At 35.5% G+C, this 12,355-nt stretch overlaps 1 protein-coding gene across 1 annotated transcript in view; it reads right to left on the reverse strand.

Moving 5' to 3' along the window:
• Nucleotides 1–12,355, reverse strand: part of Kcnmb2 (potassium calcium-activated channel subfamily M regulatory beta subunit 2) — a 285,567-nt gene that overhangs the window by 16,243 nt on the left and 256,969 nt on the right. The window lies entirely within an intron of this gene.

Consider the following 12,355-nt stretch of genomic DNA (forward strand, 5'->3'; position numbering starts at 1 on the left):
GAAATAGAGTTACTCTCCAAACCTGCTTGAGTATAATCCCAGTGGGTGGCATCTGCTTCCCAAAGCACATGTACACATGGATGCTTATATACCCACATACATGTATGCACATTTAAGCACACACACATAACCACTCATAAACACACCAACTGAATGGGAACTTACCATTCTGTCTTTACCTTGGGGCTCATATCTAACAATCCATTAATTTTACTTCTGTCCAATTCTAGAGAAAGCAGTCCCTTATACTCTGAAAATAATGTCTTGGGTTTAGTGACTTTACCATCTATCAAGGTGATTATGATGGATAGATTTTAGGATTTTATCTACTTAAGCATTAATTCAAATAAATGACAACATATATTATGAATCTATTAAGTTAATCCCTATGTTCCCTCAATAGAGATGGAAGCTATTATGGTTAACATTTGTCTCAAACTTATGATAGCTTTGGGCTCTATTGACTTGAGGTTTATAACCATACTACTATTTTTGGTTGTTTGTTTTGGAGCAGCATCATATGATGAATAAATTAGGTTGGAGTCCTGATTTTACCATCTACTGACTGTATCGATAACAAGTTCCTTAATATTTTTGATCCCTAATTTTCTACAGAGTAAAAATATGTTTCAATGAGATACTGCTTCATTAGACAGCAGAAGTCAATTGTCCAAGAATAACTGACATGTAAGTACTTAATAAATGTTTCTATTAAAAATGGAATGAAAAGCAATGGATAGACATACATGTTGTAACATCATAAAACTACTGTCATATTCCAAAGAATTTCTAAAAGACAAAATGGCAAAAAAATGAGTATCAGTTAGTAATGAGGGGATTGGATTGGAGAAGATAGTACAAAAACATGAGAAATTCTGGGGTGTTGTTTTAGTTGTTCAGAGTGATGTACACAAGTGTGGATTTGGAGGGCAGTGCTCAAGCATTCCAGCAAGACTGGTCATCAAGTTAAAAGTTTAATCTTTTTTGTGTGTGTGCTTGAACTCATGGCCTGTGCTATTCCTTAGCTTTCTTGCTCAAAGCTGACATTCTACCACTTGAGCCAAAAACGTCCAGCTTTTTGGTAGTTAACTGGAAATAAGAATGAATTCTTCTTCCTGGGATGACTTCCAACCTTGATCCTCATATCTCAATCTCTGGAGTAGAGGAACCATCAGTTCCTGGTAAGTCCCCTCTCTTAATTTCTACTTAGATAAGGATGTTTTTGGTTCAGGACATTGGTAGAGGAAATATTTCTGGCCTGTGTGTAGGAAACAGGAGAAAAAAATTGAATGCCCCAAAAATGGATAAAGAAGCTCTTAGTCAATTTTTTTTGGCTTTAAACAAAACGCAAGTATGACTTCAGAGTTTCCTTTGAGATTTTTATTACTAATTACTCATATTTTTTGGAGGAAGAAATGAGTCAAATCTAGCATTTAACTTTGTTTAGGTGATGAACAAGATGTTCATTGTTTGTACACCTGTATATAAGCAGCTTTGTGCTCTAGTCTGCACTTTCTTGTGCTTATGGCACCTTACACACTGTTCTAATTGGCTGGTAGAATATGAGGGTAGATGTTAAATGAATATATGAGATTGGATCTATATTTATTTACAAAAGTTTCTGGGGAAAACTGTTGATCAATTTTGTTACCAGTGTACAAACTTAGCTAACTAACTATTGTTAATGTTTAGAGTTTATTTGTGAGGTAGCTTATATATATCTTACTCTTTCTTCAATGAGTAGAAAGAGGCCCATTGGAGGTGTAGAAACACAGCTAAATTATCTTTTTTCTTCTTCTTTTTGCTGGTGCCAATAGTGGGGTTGAACTCAAGGCCTTAAGCTTTCACTATGTTTTTCACTCAAAGTTGGCACTTGAGCCACATCTTCACTTACAGTTTTTTATTGGTTAATTGGAAATAAGAGTCTTACAGACCTGCCCAAGATAGTCTCCTGATTGGCTAGTATTGCAGTTGTAGCCTTAGTGCATAGCTAAATTTGTTATCTTCCAGGTCCCCCCCCCCCACCCCCATCATTCACAACTGGCTACTCATTGCCATTGGTCAGAGGCCTAAAAAAATATTTTGAATTATTTTCCAGCTCCCAAGGAAAGTGTTCTTGGATTACTTATCCTTTCCTGCTTTTACTTTCCACAGACAGACAATCACTCACCCTCTAAGTTTCTACAATACATTTGGAAATTACAGGATTTATATAAAAACTTTAAACTTGATCCTTTACAAACTTGAAAATAAATTGGTGCCACTATAAGACAAGAACAGTAGGCAGGAAATCTTCTGAAGCAGGAAAAGACAATGCTGAGGCTAAGTAGCTTCAAATACCTGCTGTGAAATGAAATAATAATGTGTCATTGCTTTGCTAATGTTACCTACTAACATGTATTTAGCTATGATGACTGCCATTGAGACTTGCATTTCCTGCAGACAGACAACAGCAAAAAATGAAGCAATAGCTTCCCAGTTCTGGAGTATTAGGCTGTCACACAAGTCATTTATATTACTCCATGGCCACAAAAGAGATGAGGCATAATCAGCCAAATATATCACAAGAATAAGAAACATAAAATGATTTAAATGGGTGATTTAAAAACAAATCAAAACTGATACTGGTGGCTTACACCTGCAATCCTACCTACTCAGGAGATTGAAATCTTAGGGTGGTGGTTTGAAGCCAGCCTGGGCAGGAAAGTCTGTGAGACTTAAAAAATATTTAGGTAGTTGTACAAAGGAGTAGACATTTAAAAAGCTAGAAGTGGAATTGTAGGTCAAGTGGTAGAGCTCTAGCCTTAAGCATAAAAGCTCTAAGACAGTGCTCAGGCCATGACCATGAGTTCAAGCATGCACACATGCGTGTGCGTGCACACACACACACATACACATACACTTGCAATTGAGAATAGTTAACAAATAGTCTTCATATTCTCCAATGCTAAAAAAAGGGAGAAAATGATTGATTTCTATATAGCCAATGGGCATTTGGGAAATCAAGATATTACTCAGCAAAATGTAAGTGGTAGCTGGTGAGTTATACCCATGGAGTTCACTAAATGACTACTGAATTGATGGAGTAAATCAAAGGACTAATGAATAATCTGGGAAAAGAAGAGTTCGATAAATTCTTATGTTTGGAGTTAGGTCCCTGCCCAATTTATAAAAGGTAGAAAGTAGATATCCATGTGCTGGACTCAGGATGCTGGACAGGATGTCATCCTAAGTAGGAATGTCTGTGAAACTCCTTATCTCCAATTAACAAGAAAAAAAGCCAGAAGTGCAAGTATGGTTCAAGTGGTAGAACACGAACCTTAAGCAAAAAAGCCCAAGGACAGCACCCAGGCCTCTCTAGTACCTGCACCAAAAAACAATAGAAGAAAAAATATCAACAAAGGTGGGAAATTAAATTAAGGAGTCCTAAGATTACAGGAGGTGAGCAGCATCCCCAACTTGGGTTGATTGGACAGAGAGGAAGAATTGATGTTAGACAAAGCTTCCTTGATGAATATTCTCTTAAATAGAAATCTTCAAGTTTGATTCAGAGTTAACAAAATGAGATGAAGAACTGAAGGTAGTTCTGATAGGAAGAGTCACATGAATGGACATTACAATTATGTTAATGATAATGGGTAGAGTGTGTTGTGGAGGAAGAGGTAAGTTTGGAAAAGTTTGAAGTATATTAATGTATATGAAAATATATTAAAAATGGAAGACAACATATCAGAGAGAGGAATAGGAAGACTTATGTTGTTTTAGGAGAAGATAATAAGGCTAGATCTGAGGTCAAGGTAGAATAGATAGACAAAAGGATAGAGAGAGAAAATCTTAGGAGATAAAATTTAGGGTAGTTTTATTTATGTCTTAGTGCTTAGCTTAGATGTTGAAAGAAATGTTTGAGAGTGACAAAGTCCCTTTAGTATTTTCTCTCATGTTTGAAAGAGAGGACTTTTGGTGAGCTTTTTAAGGAGAAGAGGTGGTTATATATTCATTACTTGCTTCTTACAAACTTAGTATACTTAGTTCATAAATACTAACTTGATGGTAAGATAGAACAAAGTCAGGAAATCAAAAGGTGATGAACATATTTTGGATGAATGTTTACATTACTGCCTTTATATGACACACTTAAAAATAGTCTTATTATAGTTGTGTTTGAACTTCCATGTCCCACTAAAAAGCTGTGGAAAAGCGTGTATAGAGTCTAAATGTGAATGGTATCTTCCTTTTACCCCCAGTTACCTTCAGTAGTAGGTAGAAAAAGCAACATGTAATTATTTTGTGCTCAGTTCTAAGCATAATCATTTATAATAGAAATATTTGTACCTTGGAGCTTACACAAACTTGTATTTCATTTTTTAGTTGGTTCTTCATTTATGTATTTTAATAAAGCTACCTGAAAAGAGTGAGGGGTAGGGTATATGGTGGGAGAAATAAGGGAACAAAGGTCAGTAAAATTAATGTATATTTACAAATACATATGTATATATGAATATATAATATATACATACAATTAATGCATATTTATAAATATGTGTATATGTATATATGAATGTTATATATACACATATACACATATGTATGTTTGCTACAGACACAGGGAACATTGTCTTCAAAATCTTTTGTAGAACCCTTTCAAAATACTTTTAGTGTTAAACTAAGTTTACAGGTAAGTCCAAGAATAATTAAAGTCTTTGTAATAATTATCTTATAAACAAAAATACTTTCATTTTTCAAGCAAATTTCATTTTTACTCCAAGCAAGTCAACATAGTACAATTTTATTGAGCCCAATATTTGAAAATTTCCTTTAAATCTGATCTTAGGACTCAGCTAAATTATTTATGAGAATGTGTATGTAAAAATGTATAAGTGCAAGAAAGATTTTCTCTCTAGCCATCATGCACTTAAATTTAGATTCTCTTGGTTTATATTCAACAGGGAGAAAATACTCATTTTGTAAATTTATTTGGCAACGTAGTTAAAGTTTTTTTTTTCTTTTTGAGAGAGTCTTAGAATGTAGCCTAGGTTGGCTTTAAACTTAGAATCCTCCTGCCTTAGCTTTCTTAGTCCTAGGATAAAAAGCATATACCTCACCTAGATGTCATAATTTAGTCTTTTTAATAAGAACATCATGTTCCAATTCTAACACAGAGTCGCAAACATGATGTCTTGCAGACAATTGAGTGAGTGAATATCCTTTTATCCATGCATAGCATTGAGGTGATGTTCACAGCCCTTGACTTGATTCTTTTAAAGCTAAGTTTCATAGTGAGACTCAGTCATATGCTCATAGGTACATAACTTTTGTGAGTATGTATGTAAATATATTCTTTTTTTATTGTGAAAATACCGTACAGAGGGGTTACAATTACATGGGCAAGGTAATAAGTACATTTCTTAGCAAGCATTGTTGCCTCCTCCTTTGTTTCACCTTCCCATCCCTTCCCATCTCTCCAGCCCTCCCCCCACACCCCACCCCCACTCCACCCCCCTGCCAAAGTTTGTTTTCCAACATAATGTCTTGTACATCTCATTGTTGCAATTAGTCCACCTGTATCCCTATTTAAACAATTTATTTTTTTGCTACCTCTCCACAAAGTACACCAACATCAAATACAGTGAAAGCAGGGGTTATACCGTGGGGGAGGGATATACAAAGCAACAAAAAAATCAGCTTATAAATATGTTAGAAGCAATCACATGAAAGAAAAAAACATTTAAATCATTATCTTGGGGTTCATTTTGCCTAACATCAACTTATCTGACCATTTCTGCTTGTCTCAGACATATACTAGTTATTGCAAATAAGAGAAACCATGGGACCTATGTTTCTTTGGGCCTGGCTTATGTCACTTAATACAATTTTTTCCAAGTCTTTCCATTTCCTAACAAATGGGGCATTGTCATTTTTCTGATGGAGGCATAGAATTCCATTGTGTATATATACCACATTTTCTTGATCCATTCATCTACTGAGCGGCATCTGGGTTGGTTCCATATCTTAGCTATGATAAATAATGCTGCAATAAACATAGTAACTGGTAATTTTAGTATGGTCATGTTTGTGATCATTTGGGTAAATGCCCAAAAGTGGGACTACTGGGTCATAGGGGAGCTCTATGTGGAGTCTTTTGAGGAACTTCCATACTACTTTCCAAAGTGTTTGAACAAGTTTATACTCCCACCAACAATGCAGTAAGGTTCCCTTCTGTCCACATCCCCTCCAGGATCTGTTGTTATTAGATTTCTTGATTATAGCCATTCTAACTGGGGTGAGGTGGTATCTCAATGTTGTTTTGATTTGTATTTCTTTTATGGCTAGGGGGGGAGGTTGAGTATTTCTTCATGTGTCTATTGGCTATCCTTATTTCCTCTTCAGAGAAGTTTCTCTTTAATTCTTTAGCCCACTTATTTATTGGGCAGTTGTTTCTTTGAAGATTTGTTGTTGGGGGATTTAATTTTTTGAGTTCCAGGTATATTTTAGATATGAGACCCTTTTCTGTTGTATGGCTAGTGAAGATCTTCTCCCAATCTGTGGACTTTCTATTGATCTTGCTAGCTATGTCCTTTGCCATGCAGAAGCTCTGCAATTTCATGCAATCTCATTTGTCCAACCTTTCTTTGATTTGTTGTATTTCTGGGTCTCTATTGTAAAAAATATTCTTCTAATATATACTAACATCATTCTTGTAGGAGTCTTTCAGTTTATACTTTTTCAAATAATCTTTAGAGTCATTTGCTGTTTTGTTAACATTTTGACATCATTGAAATTCATTTTTTGAATTCTCACATTATGACCAATTTGACGTATTTGTCAATTTTTAAAATTAACGAATACTTGTTTCTTTTATATATCCACAGCTGTTATAGTAATTGATTTTGGATGAGAATTGTTAACAGCTCTTTCAAAAATCAGTGACATTTTTTACTTGACTAGTTTTTATTTCATCATGTAACACGGTTTTACTAAAAGCTTAATTTGTCTTTCTAATGCTGCTATTGAAATAGAAGGGCTCTGGGTAGGAATGGTAAAACACCCAGCTGGAGAATATTGAAGAGAAGAATGCAAAGAGCAAGAGAGATTTAGGTGACAGAGCAGACTAAGCAGGTAGAATAAGAGGACATTGTCAAGGAAGGGACCAAGAGAGGAGCAGGGGACCAAGAGATGAGGATTCTGGGTGTATAGAGTGTCTTGGACACAGAGAGGAAAAAGTAGGGAAATAGGTAGAGACAATGTTTTGATGACTGAGAACAAGAAGGAGGAGTTGAGAGTCTCCAATTTTGAGCCTTCTTCATTATACAACCCAACTTAATGTGTATTATGATAGGTTTGTAATAATCATACAACCATTTTGGTACATAAACAAGTTTAGGAAGGTCACCAACATGACTGGCAAATGAATTCTTTGATACAGTGCCTTCAGGAAAATTGGACAGCATAATATTGTACGTCCATTGACAGGATCAATGACAGATATATTGTTCCATGCCTTTGACTTGTAAGCACAAGGGTAAGTGTTGATTTTGGGTATAGCTTGATATAAGTAGAAATGGCTAAGTGCCTATGATAGATTGAACCAAGTGCAAGTCTTGTAGGAGTAAACAATTGAGATTACCTGGGCAAAAACTGTAAGGGATTCACATATTTGAGTATGATTGGATACCAGGATTTGTTGGGTGGAGCAGAACCAATAGTTAGCTGGTTAGACAGACAGGGGAAAGAGAAGGAACCCATGTGCCTCTGAGAGGGGTATTAAAGTTAGAATTTAAGTATACTAAGTGATTAGATTTGTGCTTTAGAAAGATTACTTGTATCAGTGTGGTTATTTGTTTAGGAATATTTATATCTGAAAGCAAAGAAACTGATTGTAAAATTCTACCAATGTTTAGAGAAACAAAGAATAGGTTGGATACTAGGAGAAGAGAAGCACATTTTGGGTCCTGACACTGTCAGAGAGATAAGGTGTAGGAAAGAGAAGTTGGGAAGATAGAAATTAGATGCAAAGAATTATGTGTATTTGAAATCACTTGGCTTATGAGACTTAACATTCTGAATATTTGTGTTTTTGTGAACATTGAGTTGCCCAAGAATTAGGGTCAACATATTCATCTTTGTAAGCTCAGTCTCTTGTATCTATTATGCTCATAAAATATGTTTTCCTTTGGGCTGAAAATAGTAGTGATAAGCATAGATGTGAGCTGTCCATAGAGAGGCTCACTGGTCAATTAAAATCAGATAAATCAGGAACTATGACTTGAAAAAGCCCTTGGCTTTTTTATTCTAATCAGTATTCATTGGATTGCACTACCAGCAAATTTGGGGGGCAGGGGGGAATCAAAGCTTTCAGGCACTGAGGACCTCAAATAAAAGTGTTCTTTTGTTAGATCTGCTGAGAGACAACTTGTTGGGCAGTGGATTAGTGAATGCCTTCAGAGCTGATTGGATGACAGGTACAATACATTTTTGCCCCAGGAGACCCATTATCTCATATGGCAGTGATGCATTGAAGAAATTGAGGAAAGAACATAATTCTTCTGTACATTAATCCTTCCACATTTTTGACATATACTCCATTGCATGTGTATTTTCATCTTCTTCCAGATTTCATGAATTTTTCTTGAACTGGTATTTATATATTTTAAGTTCCAATTCAGATTAGCTTAATTAATCTTCACTCTTTTTACATTGCCTTATAAACAAAGTATTTTTCAGTTTGATAACAAATGAGAGTGTGTATACATAGTTACAGGACTTATGCCCATGAACATATTATCAACTTTTCCATAGATTTTCTAGGGCTATGTATTATGGATAAATGATTAAAGGTAAGAGAAAACTCATTAAAAACAGAAACAGGAGTTATTTTTCTTTCATTGTCTTTTGGTTTCTCAGGTCACACATTTTCCCAGTGAACTAATATTTTACTTTCTTATTTTTATGCAATGTATTAACATGTTAATTTATTTTTTTGTTGGTTGTGGGACTTGAACTCTGGGCATGGGTCCTGTCCCTCAGCTCTTTAGATCAAGGCTAGTGGTCTACCACTTGAGCCACAGCACCACTTCTAGTTTTTGGGTAGTTTATTGGAGAGAAGGGTCTCAGGGACTGTCCTGCCTGGACTGGCTTTTGAACTGCGATCTTCAGAGTAGCTAGGATGATTACAGGCATGAGACACTGGCACCTGGCTTAACATTTAATTTTTATAAGAAATTTTCTTATAAAATGTAGAAAGAAATAGAAAATAAGGTGAATCATTCAAAAAAGTTAGGGTATCTTTATAACCTAAAGAGCCTTAGAAAAACACTAACCTATATTTACATTACATAGCCTAGTGTAATAATGGTAGAAATAAATAATAAAAGTAACTAGAAGATTACTATATACAGAAATAAAAACAAGGAACTCATGGGTCATAAATTATAGTCTGGTAGACACTAAGAAGTATTTAGGGGCTGGGAAGGTGGCTCAGTGGTAGAGTGCTTGCCTTGCATGCATGAGGCGCGGGTTCTATTCCTCAGCACCACATAAGTAGAAAAAGCCGGAAGTGGCACTGTGGCTCAAGTGGTAGAATGCTAGCCTTCAGCTGAAGAGCTGAGGGACAGTGCCCAGGCTCCACGACTGACAAAAATAAATAAATAAATAAAATAAAATAAAATAAAAAGTATTTAGATCTGAATGATAGGAAAACCATTATAGAACAGCTAGTGGATGTGGGATTGATTATATACAGCTTTAAATGCTTATATTAGAAAATAAAATCTGAAAATCAATAGACTAGGCAGCCAATTAAAGAATCTGTGGAAAGATGAACAGAGCGTATGAATAAATGAAATGGAAGATAATGATACTAAAGGTTCTATGATTTTAGAAGGGTTTATTTAGGGGTTTTTTTTGTAGCATTAGTATGTGATTCAGGACCTCATGTTAGCTAGGCAAGTGCTCTTCATCTATCAGTACTCCCATAATTTTTGTGACTTAGTTATTTTTTGGATAGGGTCTCCTGTTTTTATCCATGAATCACAGTCCTCTCATCTCTGCCTCCCACGTAGCTCGGATTAGGACATGCCACACAGTGCATTCTCTGCAATGGTGTCTTACTTTTTGCTGGGCTAGACTTTAATCACAATTTCCCTGATCTCTGTCTCCTGAATCACTGGGATTACAAATGCATATTGTCATGACCAGCCTGAAAAGTTAATTTTCTTGAAAAATTAAAGAAATAATTTTACCAATCATTCCAGAGTATAAGACAAAAAACAGAATGCTATCCAAACTCTTTGTCAAGTTGTCAAATTTTGATGACAAAATTGAGTCAGAGCAAATTGTAGTACAGAATTATAGACCAACCTCATCTGTTAACATAAATGCAAATTTTTGAAAAAGTTAGTTCATTAAACCTAACAATATGTAGAGATGAAATATACTGAAATTAAGGCTATCTCTTCTAGAAATCTAATGAGTGTTTACTTTAGTTTTGTTTATACATTTATTAAAAATTGTAATCATATGATAATAAAAGAAAATTTAATATTTAAGATAATAACTTATCAATTTATATATAGATATAGACATTATTAAGGTAATAAAGGATGTAGAGGAACTTCCAATATTAAACTTAATACTTATTAGTGAAATATTGAAAAAATCCACCTTAGAGACAGAAACAAAGCAAAGATGACCACTCTCATTTGTTTTAACCATGATTTCTGAGTTGCTAGCTGGTAAGGAAAGGAAAGAAATATTACATTTACTGATAAAGAAAAAAATTATTATGTCAATAATACAATTATTAGAAAAATACAAAAAAACACAAACCAATGTACATATAAACCATTAAAAAGAAAGTTTAGCATAGAAATCAAACCAAAAATTTGATAAATAATAGTATCTTTCCAAATATCAGAAAAATATAAAATGCATGTAAACTTTAAAAAAAGAGAAAGCACTTAGAATCAAATCTAGTAAACTATACACAATTACTTTCCAACACAATTTGGGAGACTGATATTACTCATGTTCCCTTTCTTTGGAGACAATGTTATATTTCTGTTTTCATTGATACTTTTCTCATTCTCATTCCATGCTATTCCATTAAGCATCTAAACATTTCAGATTTTTACTTGTTAGAAAGTTTTAGTCATATGGGAATTCTACAACAATTAAAAAGTAATAATAACCAGGCTCCAGTAGCTCATGCTTGTAATCCTCTCTACTTAGGGAGCTGAGATCTGTGGATCACAGTTCAAAACCAGTCTGGGCAGGAAAGAACATGAATTCTTATCCTGAATCAACCAAAAACAACAACACAGAAGTGGAGCTGTGGCTCAAGTGGTAGAGTTGCTAGCCTTGAAAAAAAAACCTCAGGGACAGTGCCCAGGCCCTGAGTTCAAGTCCTAAGACCAGCTCTCTCTCTCTCTCTCTCTCTCTCTCTCTCTCTCTCTCTCCCCCCCCCCCCCCCAATAATGGAACATGTTACACCTCTCATAATTTTGAGCTATTTGTGCAATTTCTTTCTTTCTTTCTTTCTTTTTTTTGTTGTCGTGGGGCCTGAACTTGGCCTGGGCGCTGTCCCTCAGTTCTTCAGCTCAAGGCTAACACTCTACCACTTAAGCCACAGCTCCACTTCTGGCTTTTACTGCTTATGTGGTGCTAAGGAATCGAACCCTGGGCCTCATGCATGCAGGGCATGCATTCTACCACTGAACCACCTTCCCAGCCCATGTAGTATTCCTTATAATCACCAAGTTCAAGCACTTGTAGAACATGTTCACCATACTCTATTTATTTATTTATTTTTTGGGTCCGGTCGTGGGGCCTGAACTCTGGGCCTGGGCGCTGTCCCTCAGCTCTTCAGCTCAAGGCTAGCACTCTACCACTTGAGCCACAGCGCCACTTCCGGCTTTTTTCTTTTTGCTTATGTGGTGCTGAGGAATCGAACCCAGGGCCTCAGGCATGCAAGGCAAGCGCTCTACCACTGAGCCAACTTCCCAGCCCCACCATACTCTATAATTCAATCCAACTAAACAAAAAGGGGAAGTAAGGATACATCCCCTTGATACCAGTCAACTAAAAGTTCATTTACCCTAAAAAATTTTAAACTGTGACCAATAGGTTTTTGCAGCAGCTGAAACATATTTTTAAGTAACTTGAACCCAAAGTCCTGGTAAGAGACTTCAAGGTGGGGGGAGGTTCTGGAAAGGACCTCATAGGATTATTACATATTAGTGTATGCTTGATTATTACATATTAGTGTATGCTTATATTCTCTCTTCTACAGGACTGTAGAGGCTGCCTGCTAGCTGTGTCAAGCTTTATTAACAGCTGGAAAAAACAATTCTACAACCCT

This window comes from Dipodomys spectabilis, unplaced genomic scaffold (genome assembly GCF_019054845.1).
Source record: "Dipodomys spectabilis isolate Male_0828 unplaced genomic scaffold, ASM1905484v1 ptg000050l, whole genome shotgun sequence".
NCBI classification, from domain to species: Eukaryota; Metazoa; Chordata; class Mammalia; order Rodentia; family Heteromyidae; genus Dipodomys; species Dipodomys spectabilis.